The sequence below is a fragment of the Cervus elaphus genome, chromosome 11 (genome assembly GCF_910594005.1).
Source record: "Cervus elaphus chromosome 11, mCerEla1.1, whole genome shotgun sequence".
Taxonomy (NCBI): domain Eukaryota; kingdom Metazoa; phylum Chordata; class Mammalia; order Artiodactyla; family Cervidae; genus Cervus; species Cervus elaphus.
Genome location: NC_057825.1, coordinates 48,995,039 through 49,012,760, shown reverse-complemented (window position 1 = coordinate 49,012,760; position 17,722 = coordinate 48,995,039). Strand labels below are relative to the sequence as shown.

General features: G+C 40.0%; 1 protein-coding gene across 4 annotated transcripts in view; it reads right to left on the bottom strand.

The window, feature by feature from the left end:
- The window catches only part of CTNNA2 (catenin alpha 2), a 1,323,879-nt gene extending 1,307,244 nt beyond the window's left edge, over positions 1 to 16,635 (bottom strand). For 2 of the 4 annotated variants that reach the window (XM_043917730.1, XM_043917731.1), the window contains exon 1: positions 16,327 to 16,634. The gene's annotated coding sequence lies outside the window, so the exon portion shown is untranslated. Of the gene's footprint in view, positions 1 to 16,326 lie in introns of all 4 variants that reach the window. The other 2 variants (XM_043917729.1, XM_043917732.1) reach the window with 2 other exon arrangements.
- Positions 16,636 to 17,722: the final 1,087 nt, after the last annotated feature.

Sequence of the window (17,722 nt, the reverse complement as noted above, 5' to 3'; positions counted from 1 at the left end):
ACCCTGTATGGAATAACTGATTAGCTCAAGATTGAGAAAGGAGTACAACAGGACTGTCTGTTGTCACCCTGTCTATTTAACCTATATGCTGAGCACATCATGAGAAATGCCAGGCTGGATGAGTTACAAGCCAGAATCAAGATAGGTGGAAGAAACATCAACAACCTCAGATACGTGGATGATACCACTCTAATGGTAGAAAGCAAAGAGGAACTAAAGAGCCTCTCGATGAGGGTGAAGGAGGAGATTGAAAGAGTTGGCTTAAAAGTGAATATTGAAAAAACTAAGACCATGGCACCTGGCCCCATTTCTTCATGGCAAATAGAAGGAGAAAAGGTGAAAGTAGTGAGATTTCCTCTTCTTGGGCTCTAAATTCACTGTGGAAAGTGACTACAGCCATGAATTCAGAAGATGTCTGCATCTTGGCATAAAAGCTATGACAAACCTAGACAGTGTGTTGAAAAGCAGAGACATTACTCTGACGATAAAGATCCATACAGTCAAGGCTATGGTCTTCCCAGTGGTCACACATGGTTGTGAGAACTGGACCATGAAGAAGGCAGAGCACGGAAGAATTGATGCCTTCAAACTGTGGTGCTGGAGAAGACTCCTGAGAGTCCCTTGGATAGCAAGGAGATCAAACCAGTTAATCTTAAGGGAAATATCAAGGGAAATCTTAAGGGAAATCAACCCTGAATACTCACTGGAAGGACTGATGCTGAAGCTGAAATTCCAGTATTTTTATCTGATATGAACAGCAAATTCATTGGAAAAGTTCCTGATGCTAGAAAGATTGAGGGCAGAAGGAAAACAGGAAATCAAAGGATGAGATGGCTGGATGGCATCACTGATACAATGAACTTGGGCAAATTTCGGGAATTGGTGAGGGACAGAGAAGCCTGTTGTGCTGCAGTACATGAGGTCGCAAAGAGTCGGACATGACTGGGCAACTGAACAACAACAATAACAATTCAGTTGTCACAGAATCAACTGTTGAAAAGACTACCTTTCTCCCAATTGTGTTTTCACTCATGTTGAAAAATAAACTGGTTATAAATATATGAGATTATTTATAGCTGCTCAATTCTATTCCATAGATCCACATGTCTACACCAACACCAACACCACTCAACCTTGATTAGTAGTATTATAGTACATTTTGAAATGGAGAACTTGAATCCTCAAATTTTGTTCTTCTTTTTAAGAACTGTACTTGGCATTCTTCATTTCGCATGAATTTTAGAATCCGTTTGTCAATTTCAGAAAAAAAAAAAGGCAGCTGGGATTCTGACAGCAATAGCACCGACTCTATAGATTAACTGGGGGAATACTACCTACCATCTTAACAATATTAAGCCTTCTCATCTGTGAACATGGATGTCTTTAGAACTGCCTCAATTTCTTTCAATATTAGGGGGTGATTTCCAGCATGTAAGTGTTTGATATTTTTATACTGTTAGATATTTGCACTTTCTTTTTTTTTTTTTATTTGCACTTTCTTGAATGAAAGGCAAAACTGTAACAGTACAGCTTGCTTTATAATTATAATAAGAATAGAAATCAAATCTGTTCAAAGTTAATGTTCTAATAAAACTTTTATGATGTCATATATTTATAAATTTTTGATATGAATATTTTAAATAAATACCCAAAATGAGTATTTATTTTTGTACAATAACTTGTTATTGTGAAGAGCAATTCTGCAACTACAAGTTAGGCAAGCAAAAATAAAATGTAATATATCTGGACTTAGGAGGTCAGCTATTCATAACAGCAATGGCAACAAACTTTCTTTCACTGGCAGCCAGGCATTAAGAAAACTGCCTCAGATATACAGATATATCTCAAATTTTTTAAGCAGACTACAACAGAAAACACATATATGCTGCTCATGGATATTTTTATTCTAGCTTATGTTGATTACTTTGTAACTTATACTTCATAGCAAATAGATGGGGAAACAGTGGAAACAGTATGAGACTTTATTTTTTTGGGCTCCAAAATCACTGCAGATGGTGACTGCAGCCATGAAATTAAAAGACGTTTACTCCTTGGAAGGAAAGTTATGACCAACCTAGATAGCATATTAAAAAGCAGAGACATTACTTTGCCAACAAAGGTCCATCTAGTCAAGGCTATGGTTTTTCCAGTGGTCATGTATGGATGTGAGAGTTGAACTGTGAAGAAAGCTGAGTGCCAAAAAATTGATGCTTTTGAACTGTGATGTTGGAGAAGACTCTTGAGAGTCCCTTGGACTGCAAGGAGGTCCAACCAGTCCATCCTAAAGGAGATCAGTCCCGGTGTTCATTGGAAGGGATGATGCTGAAGCTGAAACTCCAATACTTTGGCCACCTCATGCGAAGAGTTGACTCATTGGAAAAGACCCTGATGCTGGGAGGAATTGGGGGCAGGAGGAGAAGGGGATGACAGAGGATGAGATGGCTGGATGGCATCACCGACTCGATGGACATGAGTTTTAGTAAACTCCGGGAGTTGGTGATGGACAGGGAGGCCTGGCGTGCTGCAATTCATGGGGTCGCAAAGAGTCAGACATGACTGAGAGTCTGAACTGAACTGAACTGAACTGATATTTATTTGTGTAATTCTTAAGGAAATACAGAATTATTATAAAGTTAATCACATTTTTGAGAACTAGATTTAGTGATTCAGCATTAATGCAAATATCTTACAACCCTATGAATCATTACTTGCCACTTGCTATAAATTTTACATCCACAATCAACATTCTACAGTGAAAAAATTTCCAGTTTTCAATAGTAAATTTATATCATCTATTACAGTATGTTAGTATGGATCACAGGATCTTAAGGTGATGGGTTCATTAATGACAAATCAATACTGATATGTATGCATAAAGCCTAGACCAGATGAATAATTACAGTTCAAGGTAATTTGCCCATATTCTCAATTTGAAGAGTCAGTGAAGGGTTTCCATTCAAAATAACAATTTCCCATGATGAAAGATCATGAAAATAACTAAAGTTAAGCTTCCCCCAAGGTTTGAAAAGGAAGATCTAGCGCCAAAAAATTTAATTCTGGGCAGGAACTGGAGACTTCCAAAGCTTCTTAGTGGTGCTGAACTGGCCAGTGTCAGGATTTACACATTTCTAAAAAACAATGCTGCCTGGAAGATGGAAAGAGTATGTCTTATAACAGCTTCAATATGAAAGTGATGACAACATAAAACTTAATGTATCAAATAGCTAAATAATAAAGTCATTTAGATAAGTTTTTAAAGTTTAATACCACGAGCATTATCATAAGCATGTTAATACTAGATTCAGAACACTGTTCAATCAACTCAGACCAAGATCGAGAGAAGACAAAACCCAGGCCTGCAGGGTCACATAGGAAAATGTTCATACAGGCCTAGAAACGCACTTAGTGAATATGTGGAAGTGAGTACAAGAAATCTATGCATACCCTGTGTATGCAGAGAAAGGCTCAACACATACTGATACTGGCACTTCTCTGGTGATTCGGTGGCTAAGACACCACCTGCCAATGCAGAGGGCCCAGGTTCGATCCCAGGTCGGGAGAATAGACCCCACATGCCTTAACTAAGAGTCCACATGCCACAACTAAACATCCTGCATGCCGAAAGGAAGATTGAAGATCCTGCGTGCCACAAGTAAGATCTGGCACAGTCAAATAAATAAACAAATACTGATATTGGTATACATATATAATAATATGTTTGGCTTAGTGATATTGGTATGTATATAATAATTTGTTTGGCTTACCATGGAAGAAAGAAATATTGAGAACAATTTTTAAAACAAAAAGGTGTGTTTAGACTATGGTATAATGTATTTCATATATGAAGAATGAACCATTCATACATCAAACAGAAGAAAAAAATATTTTACTTAATGTTAGGAAAAAACTAAGGACTTCCTTGGTGGTCCAGTGGTTAAGACTCTGAAGTTCCACTGCAGGGAGTGTGGGCTTGATTCCTGTCAGGGAACTAAGATCCACATGCTGTGTGGCACAGCTCAAAAAAATTTTTTTTAATTAAGAAATAGATAAATACTAAGAAAAAAATGAGTACTATTCTTTTCATATGTATATATATATTAATTGAACCATGAATTGTTCCAGCATACAAAGAGGTCATACAAACCAGTAGGAAAAACACAGGATAAAAAACAAATTTTTAGTATAAAATATTTCAACAAGGTGACTCAGTTTAAAGCCAAATACAAAAATCAAAAGGAATATTTTCTATATCAGCAATACCTTTTCAGGAAATGTAAAAGAAAAGTAAACCTTTTCCTAACAGCAGAAGAAACTACAAACATGACAGTAATAAACTTAAGATGAAATGAAAAAGACTTTCTACTAGGAAGAAAACAATTTACAGTACTAAAGGGCACCAAAAAAAAAAAGGCCTTAATAAATGGAGAGACATGGCAATGGAAAGACTATGAATTAGAAAATTGTTACTCCTCCCTCAATTTAAGTACAATACCAATTAAAATACCAAAGGTGCTATTTATTAATTTGATAACCTGGTTATCATAGTCTTCTGAAGGAAAGGTGCAAAAATAGATAAGGAACTTTGGAAAAAGGTAAGCTATCACTTACTGGATATCACAGTATACTCCTATCAATAGCAGTTATAACAGTATAACAACAACAAATTTTTTATACCCAGAGAATAAAAAAGTCCTATAACTTAAGATAAATAACCCACCAGAAAAACATGTGCAGAAATATGAACACACTCGTCAGAAGAGAGGCAAAACTTGGCCATTAGGCACAAAAAAAAAAAAAAAAAGGAAAGATAATCAACCTTTCTAAAAACCAGAGAAATAAGCTCTATGACAAGGATACTGTTACCAAAAGGCACGTGGGGTCTGGCTGCTCACAGGGCAAGAGCCAATAAACAGCCCAGGCTGGAGGAAAGGAAAGTTTGCTTTATTTCAGATGCTGGCAACTTGAAGGGAGAGCAGACATCATCTGAAATAAAGCAAACTGTGTGTTTGTGTGTGTGTGTGTGTTTGTATGTGTGTGTCACTTAGTCATGTCTGACTCTTTGCGACCCCATGGACTGCAGCCCACCAAACTCCTCCATCCATAGAATTCTCCAGGCAAGTGTATTGTAGTGGGTTGCCATTCCCTTCTCCCGGAGATCTTCCCAACCCAGGGACCGAACTTGTGTCTCCAATATTGGAGGCAGAATCTTTACCATCTGAGTCACCACAGAAGTCCAAAGCAAACTTTTCTTTCCACTAACCTGGCTTTTTATTGGCTTTTGAGAAGCAAACAGCTAGACCCCACATACCTTTCAGTAACAAGACCATGTTTACTTACCAGTGGTAAATTTTCCAAGTTTAAAACTTTTATGTTTTATTAGAAGAACAAGGAAATAAGCACTTTCACACCTACTTATGGAATATAATTCAGTACAACTAATTTGAAGAGCAATTAGGCATCAACTATTAAAATCTAGAATGCATAGATCTCATGACCCAAAATAAACAGGTATCAAGCTACCCTTCAAAAATATGTAAGTGGGTAAGAAAGTGACAAGAATATTCACCACAGCAAAGTTTGAAATAAAAGTAAAAGTAAAATAAAAGTAAAATAAAAGGCACAAAAGAAAATAACAGGAACAAACTGTCTATGAAAACATACAGATTAAATAAACCGTGGTATAATCACACTATAAAAAACAGGCAGCAGTGAAAAAATAATAGTGATAACTCATGCTACCAGCTAAGGTGTATGTGAATCAAAAATGATGTATACAACCATGCTATCACTTAAGTATTATATATTATACATAATATATATTATACTGATTATATATATGTATATATATAATACATAATATACATCATATTGATTATATATATGGCCCAAAGATATTGACCATCTATATCTTTGAGGCACTCCCATGGGGCCACCAAAGTCAACTTCCTGCCCATAACACAGTCCACAGTTGAAAGCAGATTGATGAAACATTTTATCTCTGTAGATAGCCAAAAACTAGAAACTTAAATTCCAACCAATGTAACATTATATAGAAATTAAGATAGAGGAAGATTTTTTTTTATTATCCCAGGAAGTGTTTTGGTATGTTTAGTTTAAAAAAATAGGACACAAAATTGTATCTCAGCTTTGCTTTAACAAGTCCCCCACCAAACTCAGATACACTCAAAGGGGAAAAAGCTCAAAATTCACTCAATGTTCGATGAATAGTTGGACAGCAATAATTTTTATTCTCAGGTTTCTTTTTCTGGTTGCTTTCTAGATGTTCTCCAGTGGGCATGTATTGTCGAAGGGTCAAAGACAAAACATGTTCGTTCTGAAACAGTGTGTTTTCTGTTATTGCATTCTTGAGATACCTTTATACAGATAATGCCAAAATATTTCTCTACTCCCAGCCTCTGCCCTTCATTTCAGTCCCACTTGTCAGCTGCCTACTTAGCAGTTAGCAGCATCCCTGCTTCAGTTCTGGTTGTGACTTCACCTCTCCCACTGCTGTGCTCATTGATCCTATCTTCCTGCTGGCTCAGCCCTGTCCCAGTTCCCAGACCAAGGCAGGACTGAACTGAAAAGTACTAACACAGGGTCCTCTCGTCCCCCATCTCTGCCTCATCCTTTGCTAAAGCAATGTTTCCAATTTGTGGTCTGCCTAGACTTTGATCCATGTCCCTGAGAAGTCAGTACCACACTGTAATACACACTGTATTATACTCTGGCATTTAAACCACTCAGGCACTTTTCACCTTTACTAGATTGTCAACTTATGGGGATCAAGTATTAATACTATTCTTACTCATATACACAGCCAGGGCTATGCCCCCCCAAAACAGTATTTTGAATAGTTTGTAAGAAAGTATCTGATGAATGACTGCAACATTTGTTGAACCAGAAACTTGTCTGATTTGTTCAAAGGCAGAATGAGTTTGCAGACTTAATATAATCAGCTAGCATTTATCAAGAAACCAATGGGGGCCTAAGCTTATAACAGGGAAATATTAGAATAAGCAAAGGTATGGCTCCTCTCCTTGACACAGTTAGAATCTAAAGTGGTTGACAACTTTAAAAAAAAAAAAAAGAATAATTACTGTTTTAGCTTCTGCCTTAACAAGCAAAACATGAAAATCTTCTTGCCTGAGGTCCTGATTTCACAGATGGGCAAACTGCAATTGAGTTTGCCTGCCTGGATTCCAGACTACTGCCAGCACTGACTTTTGCCTCCTGTCCCAACTCCGCGGGCCCCATTGCGCCTGGCTCTGCCTGTCATCATTTGTATGCTTGCCCACTATGCACAATTCCCTTGGATCTAGACTCCCTCCCCTTCCGGTTCAAGCTGTGATCTAGGATCTAAATTTCTCCCTTCCTCTTTTCCTAGGGTACCTCTGTTACCTGCTTCTATGTACATACCCACAATAACAAGCTGTGACTACAATCCTCATTTTCTGCTTCAATCTCTTTCCCACAAGACTGACAACATCATGGCAGGCCTCTAAATCAACTTGAAACAAACACTGTTGCTTGCTGACCCAACTGTTCATTTCCTTTTCTTTACTGAACTTCCATTTAACTCAGCCATCCTCTTCACCTCCTCTCAACAGCCAGGAGCTTCATGGAAAGCTGACCCATCTCAGCCCCTACAGCTAGCTGGACCGGGGATCCTGTGCTGGCCAGTGAGATCAGAGATAAGGGAGGACTTCTGGCAAAGTTTCCTCTTGTTTTTCTGGCAGACATCACTACTGCATGACGGTGTACTCAAAACTGCAGCAGCCAAGACAACACCAAAGCTAAGGATGAAGTCTAGATGCAGAGGGGTCAGGGAGGAGAGCAGAGGGGATACTGACCCAAGGTCTGCCCCCAGAGCCACCCATCCTCAGCATTTCTTGTCATCTTTACAAATTCTTTTGAATGCGTTCCCTTTCCTCTGCTGCCAGGTTACAGATAAGTAAAGGCCATATCTCAGCAGTTTTGTTTTCTACTTCAAAAAAGTAACTTTAACATAGGGATTGGTTGGCTATTTGGGTTGTTTTTAGTTTGAAGCTATTATGAGTAATGCCGCTATTAATTTTCATGTAAATGCCTTTGTGCAGGTTTTCATTTCATCTGGGAGTGGTTGTACGGTAAGAATATTTTTAACAGTAGGAAGAATACGTCTCCTAAAGTGTTACATCCCACCAAGGTATGAGGGCTCCATTTGCTTCAGATCCTCTCCAAAGCTTGATATTGTCAGTATTATTAAATTTAGCCATTCTAGTGTTTGTACAGTGGTAGCATATTGTGGCTTTTATATTTTATTATTTGAGTGAACAACAGACAATCACCTCTTCATATGCTTACTGCTCATTCATATATCTTTTTATGAAATATTTTTTCAGATATTTTGTTTTGGTTGGATTGTCTTACTAAGATGTAAGCGTTCTATAAACAATCAGAACAACTACTCCATTTTCAGATATATAGAGACAGAAATAGAGATACATAGGTCTAGCAAATCTGGAGTCTTTTGAAGAACAAAAGTTTTTTGCTTTTTTTTAAATTTTGATAAAGTCTCGTTTATCTTTTTCCTTTAACTTTGTTATTAATGCTTTTAGGGCCTACTTTATCTAACTAATCTTTATCTGACCCAAATCACAAAGAGTTTCTCCTGTAATTTCTTCTAGAAGTTTATAAACTCTAAACTCTCCTTTTTTGTACTCAGTCATATCCAACTCTTTGCGACATCATGGACTGCAGCCCACCAGACTCCTCTGTCCATGGGATTTCCCAGACAAGAATACTGGAGTAGGTTGTCATGCCTTCCTCCAGGGGATCTTCCTGACCCAGGATCGAACCCATGTCTCCTGTAACTCCTGCACTGGCAGGCAGGTTCTTCACCACTGTGCCATCTGGGAAGTCTGCTGCTGCTGCTGGGAAGTCTAACCACAGACAAATCTCAAACACATTATATTCATCAAAAGGAGGAGACACAGATGAGTACATATTCTATGATTCAATCTATAATCACTTTTGGAACAGCAATATTCACTTTTGGAACTAGTCTATAGAGACAGAAAGCAGATCAAGCAGAAGGGCATTTTTCAGGGCAATGAAAATATTCTATATCTTAATTGCAGTAGTGGTTACACAGGTATATTTATCAATACACAACAGTAAGTTAAATGGATGCACTTCTTATATATAAACTATCTCAACAAATTGGATCATAAAAAAATTTAATGCAGCTAGATTGGTTGAAAGACAGACAACCAGACAGTCCTACGGGATAGGATTTAAGGGATAAGAAAATTTTGCTTGTGTCCAAGGTAAAAATATTAACCTTAGAGTATATGTAACTACTTTTATAAATATTTCCTAATTCTAAACTCATTAATGCCATATAGTGTTTCAAAGACAGTGGCATTATTCCAACAAGCCAAACATATACTAGGCTAGTCCCTATCTGGAGGTAGCAACTGATTTGTATCTCCAGTCCAGGAAGGATTTTTTTAAAAAGGAGAAAAAGGGAAGGATGGAGAGGTTAATAAAGGGACAGGTTCTTTAGTTCTCCCTTGGCCCAGAGACTCTATGAACCTAAATTTGAAGTTTCCTTGGCAAAGGGAAAGCATATGACACTGAAGGTAAAGATTTTTCTCATGCAGCAGCAGTATACATTTCAAAAGAAAAGAAAAAAACAAATAGGACACAGTAAGAAATAAATCATTAGGCCTTGAAATTTTAAGGGAAATTCACATGTGAAATTATAGAATTTTATACCTAGAAGATACTCTATATCATCATGTCCATTCCAAGTCACTTAAAAAAGGTACAGATTAAATTAATAAGCCTTAGAGGGTTTCAGGTTTGTTTAGTCACACAGTAAAGAATCTGCCTGCAATGCAGAAGACTCGGGTTCAAAACCTAGGTCGGGAAGGTCCCCTGGAGAAGGGAATAGGTACCCACTCCAATGTTCTTGCCTGTAGAAACCCATGGACAGAGGAGCCTAGCAGGTTACAGTCCATGGGGTCACAAAGAGTCAGACACAACTGGGAGACGTTCACTTCACTTCACTTAGTCAATCACTTGAAAATCTGCAGGAAAAACCTAGGTGTCCTGATTCCTGATTCAGTTTTGTGATAAAATTGTAATTTCTAGCCCAATGCTCTGCATGGAGCAGACATTAAAAAAAAATACCTGTTGAATGAATTCATGTTAGATAAATGTGATTTTAAAAATACATAGAAAGCATAACTGAATAGAGGGATAAATTTAGATGGTGACACTTTTTTTTTTCCCCAGTGAGTTCTGTATATACTTCTTTATACTATTTCTGCATTTAAGAAGGAAAACAGAAGCACATTTTGTGAAATTACTCTGGCAGGTATCAATGTCTAAAGAAAAATGCTGGGGACAAGTGGTAAACTCTTAAGAGTTATGGGACACCTTTTCTAAGAAATATTTGAGGGCAATTAGCTTTATGAGGTAGTTAATGGACATTTCTATCTCCTTACTAAAAGATGCATCAATGACATTTAACAACTGCCTCAATTCAACCAGTCAATCCTAAAGGAAGTCAGTCCTGAATATTCACTGGAAGGACAGATGCTGAAGCTGAAACTCCAAAACTTTGGCCACCTGCTGCGAAGAACTGATTCACTTGAAGAGACCCTGATGCCGGGAAAGACTGAAGCCGGGAGGAGAAGGGGACGACAGAGGATGAGATGGTTGGATGGCATCACCGACGCAATGGACATGAGTTTGAGTAGGGTCCAGGAGTTGGTGATGGACAGTGAAGCCTGGCGAGTTGCTGTCCATGGGTCACAAAGAGTCGGACATGACTGAGCAACTGGACAGAACTGACTGAACTGAACTCAAGCCCAGTGAATTAAAAATAAAATTTTAAGACTGTATTCTTCTCACCAAAATGTTGTCTAATCACAAAATCAGAAGAGAATGAACCATACCCTGTTATCTTAAAGCTCAAGAACCAAAAGGTAGAAATAAGATAGATACAAAGAAACAGTAAGAAATAAAATGATACACAGAGAACATCAGGGCTGCTTTGAATGTACCAGAGAAACAGATTAGGAAAAAACTTGCTGACAGTCCCTCCCACAGGCACATCGAGGGACTAGAATGACTGAAAGTGAGCTTTAGACGTCACAAGCTGATCCCGTGTTACATAAGAAAATCGGCTTCCCCACCTCGGAAATTACACAGGCCACCAATGAAGATGCAGTAAAGAGGGAAAAAGGATAGCTGAACCTGCTGGGCAGAGAGCTCCAAAAACAAACATGAAATTTACACTTTCTTTCCATCCATCACTTCTGGGCCCTCCTGCCCTCTTGCTCTCTACTTACAAAATAAATACCCAACTCAAAAGTTGATGGAGACAGATCTGCATTTTTGCCCACTTGCTCTGGTACAAATATCAGATTCTCTGGTCTTTTATGGAGTCACTGTGGTTTCTGAGTAGCTGTCAAAGAACTGACATACCCCCCCATTGGAGTTCATGGCTTGAGTTGTGAAATATCAAGGTGCCATGAAAAAAAGGATCTTGGATTTACTGCAGATGTGTAACGAGCAATATAAGCCCAATTTACACATATGAGCATATTAAAAGTGTCCTATTAACTGAACAGGCAGTTAAAAATTTTTCAGCTCAATAGATGAAACGAAATTAACTTTATCTCATCCTTATTCTACTTTTCCATGTTCTCTATGAATTAAGGTCACTGCTTAATTTACAGAGAACATAGTTGCTTCTTTTTCATTCCTGTTAATGCACACTATCTTCACATCTGAAAAATAATAGTCTGAGTTGTATATACAGATATGGCCTTTAAATAAGAATGAATAAAAGCCCTATAAAATTAAGCTGTATAAGGTCAGACTATCACTTTTGTATAATGAGTTATAATCTCAAAGAGCTGTGGAATGCATATTTGTGGTTGAGTTCGAACTCAGGTCCAAAGTAAAAATCCACTTATGAGGAAAATTAAAGCATCTAAAAGTAGTTTTTCAAAAATCACTGGTTCTTTAATATGAAACTGACTAGAAGTGATACATTGGAAAACGTTTTATTTACATCTGCTGCATCCTTAAAATATCAGAATATTAAGAAAACTTCCCAAATGGAAAATAAGAATACTACAGTCTATGTCTGTTAAACTTCTAGTTTGGGGAAATACATTCATGTTTTTAACCATATATATCTTAAGATAATATTCATGAGATTAATTTTGTGTATATAAGAACTACAAAAAATAATTATATTTTACTATTTTGGAGAAAAGAATGAAATTATGTCTATCTATTAAAAATAAATTAAACATGAGTACTGAAACTTGTAACTTGCAGGTAAATTTTTCTGGAAATTCTTTTTCGATAAAATAACACAAATCATTTATGCTTTTGGATCCAATAAACACCAGTCAAAAATAAAGACATGTCAACAGACATAGCCAACGGGCAACTATCACCCCACACTGAGCGGGTGTTTACCTTGCTCAGTGCACAATCCCAGACAGACCCTCTGTTTGCCATCACACCCTAGTCTCCCAGCAAACACTTGCAAACAGAATAACTCACTGGGAATCATTAATAATCTCAAACACCAAAAAAAAGAAAAAGAAAAAAAAAGAAAGTTCCAGGAAATACAATTACCCTAATAATGCCCAGCTTTATGTATGACAAAATAATCATGGCTACTATTCTCCAAGTATGTATTCTGGAATATTCCTGGGTTAAGGCAAAACAAGAGAGAGTTGAGATAATCATCATATTAAATCTTTGTTATTTAGAAAGGTCAACTTTCTGTCTTGAAGTTTAAAGAAAAGAGACAGAAAGAGTACTCTGGGTCCTCACTATGACACAGACCTTGAATCCTGTGTCTTGGTGTGGGATTTTGTGTGAGACAAAGAACTGAAACAGGTCCTCTGGGTAGCTGCATATTCTGTGATAAAATGGATCCCACAATACAGCAAGTTGTCTTGTTCCAAGTGAGAGGCTAATTACTCTGACCGTATGTGTTTAACACTGTTTAATACACTCCCCAGTAGTCAAGTAACCAGTCTTCCCAAACACACTGGTGTTTCTCCCCTCTGCTTTTGTTCCAGCTGTGTACCCACCCTGCATGAAACCCTTCCCACGAGTCTGTCCAAGCCCCACTGCGACTCCTGAATATAATCGTTCTTAGACTACATAAATAACTGTCCTCTCCAGAATCCTTCTAACCACTTACCTGCTTTTTATTTCTTTCCAGCATATAATCATATATTGTCTTAGATTGTTTTAAATCAACTTCCTCATTATAATACTGTTTAAGATATGCTTTGTTTACTCCAAGTACTGTAATTAACACATTTAACCCTTTCAATAATCCTAAGAATCAAGGTCTACCATAATTCCCATTTTGCAAATGAGGGGAAGGGCTTAAATAATACACAAGGGTATAACACTACTATGTAAGTAGAGCATGCACTCAAATATAAAGCTCTCTCCAAAGATCTTGCTCTTTACCACTGTGAAATATGACCTCATGCAAAAGCCTGTTCTCCTCAACTAGGCTGTAAGCTAAGGTCAAAGACAGTGTCTTTTTACTTCTTTTGAAAACCTCATACACTTAGCTTAGGGTTGAGCGGTTTTAAGAACTCTGAGAAAACCACAGAGAATGCTCCAGAATATTTGCTACAGGGTCCATAAGATGTACTACTGGGTTTTTATCTGTACCATACATTGTTAAAGGTCTAGTCAAGTAAAGCAAGAAGTCTCCAGAAGTTAAATTCTTCAGAGGAAGTTGGCTGGACTTTATCTGTAAAGTGAATAATGATGAGAGCAGCAGGGCTGCTTTTTTAAGCCACTAGTTCTTCAGTTTCATATTTTGCTCATTTTACTCAAGTCTCTCTCAAAATCTCGCTGTAAACAAATGTTATTTTCTCTTCTGTCTGTTAATAACTTGTAAATTTTGTTTTCACTCAGTAGATGAATGTTTACAAAGGAGACAGATAAACAGTATTTTTCTTTCCATAGTAAGCACAATATTAAAAACAGAGGCATACACCCACATCACTCTGGAAAGCAAAACTGCGATCAAGAAAGAGCAGGGCTGTCTGAGGGGCTGCCTCCTCCCCTAGCTCACAACCACGAAGCTCCACAGAGAAAGGACAGTAGAGATGTTAGAAGCGGGAAAGTCATTTGAAAGTAAATTAGGACAAAACGAACGGATTGTGTTCATATATAACTACTATCAAAGGTTTTCACTAGCTTCATGGCATTCCCGGGAAATGAACAAAAACAAAAACAGAAGAGCCCTGCCTACAATTGTGTTAGCTATTAAGTAATGTAACCACTCAAATATAGATAGGGTTGACCGCAATTCTGCATCAGGACATTGGTAACACTGACAACGCCACCCAGCTTCAGCCAAGCCATTAATGGAATTGCAGTCCTACCAAGGGGAGTTGGGGCAAGGGGTGGATCCATCATTCCTAATATCATGCACTTCCCCCCCAAAAAACTGATTCAGATGATTAACTGTGTCAGCTCTTTGTCAAATCAGCACTCAATCACTTTGGAAGGTAATTCTCTTCAACTCAACTCCTACTTCCCATTCCCATAATATGAAAGTGCATATTGCACCACTGGCATATAATAACTTAAAAGAAAAAAAAAATCAACAATTTGCTCCACAGCATAGTTTCTCACTGGACGCTTCATTGAATCCACCATTAACTTCAGTCCCTCCCCAAACACTCATTAAACATAAAATACAGCTCTCTGTAGAAAGTAAGGGTTTTTATTTTTGTGTGTTTTTTTAAAGGTGAGTATAGATAAAACAAAATACAGGCTTCTAAATACTCCATTTCTGAGTTATATTAATCCTACTTGTTGGATCTTTCTGAAATGATGAATACACTAAAAATTCTGAGGCAGGGCTATCCCACCAGGTATGAATAAACTTTCAGCAGCAACTCTTGCTAAAAGGAGCACTGCCAAATCACTATTAATATATATAATAGAAGAGGTCAGAGTGTAAGCTAAAGAAAGCAAAGTACAATATATCATTTGGTGAAAATAAATGATGCAAAACCAACTGAAATTTTAAATTGTTCACAACGGTCCCAAAGATAATTCAACTTTCCCATTGGTGTACACCACAAACGGAATCACACAGTACTTTTCAAACATCTTCACGATTTCTGTAAGGTGCATGAGAAAAGGTAAGGGTATCTGCTAAAGGTATCATGCAGCTAATTCTATCAAAACGATGCATTTCTAAGCCTGTGGAGTATAACCTCATCACTCCAGTCTATTGTGCTCCTTTAGAAGTTAACTCATGATGAACAAAAGTCCCTCTCTTCCACTCCTCTGCTCACTGTTTTCCCAAATCCATCTACCCTAGCGTTTTGTATGCTGACCCAAACATTCCACAAATAATGCTGGGGTACACATTAAAGTTTTAGAGAGTTTCTGCCTCTAAAGTAGACAGTGGCAGAACTAAGGACACACGGGTTCAATTTCAAGGCAAATACTGGGCGGGTGGTTTGAAAATATCAATTCAAAGAGGCCTAGGGAAAAGAGATACAGGCATCCACCGCCACCACCCTCCCTCTCCCCTCCCCTCTTCCTCTCTTGTTCTCTTCCTCTCTCCTCGTCCCTCCTTGTGGCTCCTGACAGAGACAATCAAAGCCAGGAAAACTGGGTTTTAAATTAGTGACACACACACACTGGGAATATGTAATTCCCCAGAAGGAAAAAAGAAACTGCTACAGAGGGGCGTCGGGGGTTGTTGGCAACATGTCTAAGTGACAACCCTCCCCACCCCCACCCTAATACAGCACAAATCCACAGATTCTTCCCCGACCCTCTTCTCCTTCCAGTTCCCGGTACTCTATCCAACTTGACCCTTAATCCAAACAACACAGAGATCCACAGGGCATCCGCTGGGCAAGAGCGTGTCTCTCAGTAGATGTGCCCAATTTTTTGGAAGCCCCTGAATCCGGACAGTTGTACCAGGCAAGGGATCTCCCACTGGGGAAGGGGTGAAGAAAGGAGGAAAAAAAGAGATGGAGACAAGAGGAAAGCGAGGCAGAGCTGCGCTCTATAGCGACTGGCTGCAAGGAAGATAGGGAAGAAAGAAAGGGTGGGAAGGAAGCGGGGCTGGGAGAAAAGAAGAAAGGGATGAAAGAAAGGCTGGAAGGGGAGAGGAGAGAGGGATGTTGGGAAGGATGAGGGCGGGAGGGTTGGGGAGCAGGGAGGGAGGGGAGGACGCAGAGGATGGGAGGGAGACAGGGAGGGAGGGAGGCAGCAAGGATGGAGGATGCTCTGCCCGGGACTCACCTCTGTGGGTCGGTGGGAGTTTCTCGCCCTCCTCCTCTCTCTCGTCCGTTCCCAGCAGCTGGCGGGGTAACCACTGACGGGACTGAAGAAGCGGCGGCGGGGAAGAGGGCAGCAGCTGCAGCAGCCGCCTCTGGCCGAGGTGCGGTGCCTCCCGCTCCGCCCGCCAGCCCGGGTCTCCGCCTCACTCGGGGCTGGAAGCAAAGCCGCTCCCCCCTCCCCCCGCCCGCCCCGCGTCCTGCCCAAGCGCGAGCGGCAGCGGCCCGGATCGCCGCTAGGGGAAGCGGCCAGTGCGCAGGCGCGGCCGCCTGCTCGCTTGCGCGCCCCCGCGGCCCCGCGGCCCCCGCGGCTCGGCGCTCCGCGGGGCTAGGACAGTCAAGGGGCGGGGGCCACGGGCGCGCGCGGCCTGGGGAGCGCCGAGCGGGCGGGGCTGGGCGGGGCTGGGCGGGGCAGTGCTGGGGAGCGAGGCCGGCAGCGCCGCAGGTGGGGGGAGGGGACAGTGGCGAAGGGGCACTGCCGAAGGGCGCAGGTGCCGTGTCCATGACAACAGCGTTACTCTGCGGGCGCGGACGCAGTGAGCAGCCCGAAGACCGGGGGCAGACACCCACCGAATGCTGGAGAGGTCCTAAGGGAAAAGGTTATAGGGCTTGCAGAGCAGAAAGAAAGGGTGAGCGGGAGAAGGCGCGTCGCTGGAGGGGGGCAGGGCTCCAGTGCAGTGAAGGCAGTGACCGACGCAGGAGTGAGGTTTGGGGGGACAAAGAAGAGGGGGGCTGCACTTTAAAAGGGACTAAAAGAGGATGGAAGTATTAAAACAAGTGAAACGCGCTCATTTCACAAGCCTGTATTGAGTGCTGTCTCTGAAAAGGACATTGTGAGTCTTTTATCAATTCAAAGACTATTACTGAGACCCTAATTTGTACCAGGCACTCAACTTAGGCATTTTGAGATATCCAAAAATGTATAGTATAAGGTGTTTGTCCTCGTGGAGGTTATGCTTTAGTTGAGGAACTTACATGCACATTTCATGGGGCACGTGCTCCGCCTACCACCATCAGCTGGGGCTTGATGATAGTGGAATGTAACTGTTCCAGAAGTGCTAGAGCCGAAAAAGATGCACAGCTATATCTAACGTGAAAGATAAGTTATAGCTGCCTTTGTTCTGCCACAGTGCCGAGTGATTTTTTAAATCAAGAGAGAAAAATAAAGACAAACAAACCAATGGCAGTTTGGTATGATAGGCGTGATACTGTATTTACAACATGCAAACTGGCCTCCTCGCCTACAAGCATCAGTGTGTTTGTTCCTGCACGGATTTACATCACATGGTGCACGCATTTTTTACACTTCTTCATTGGCAGCGTCAGGTATGTTACACCCCCCTCTCATTCCCAACCTCGTA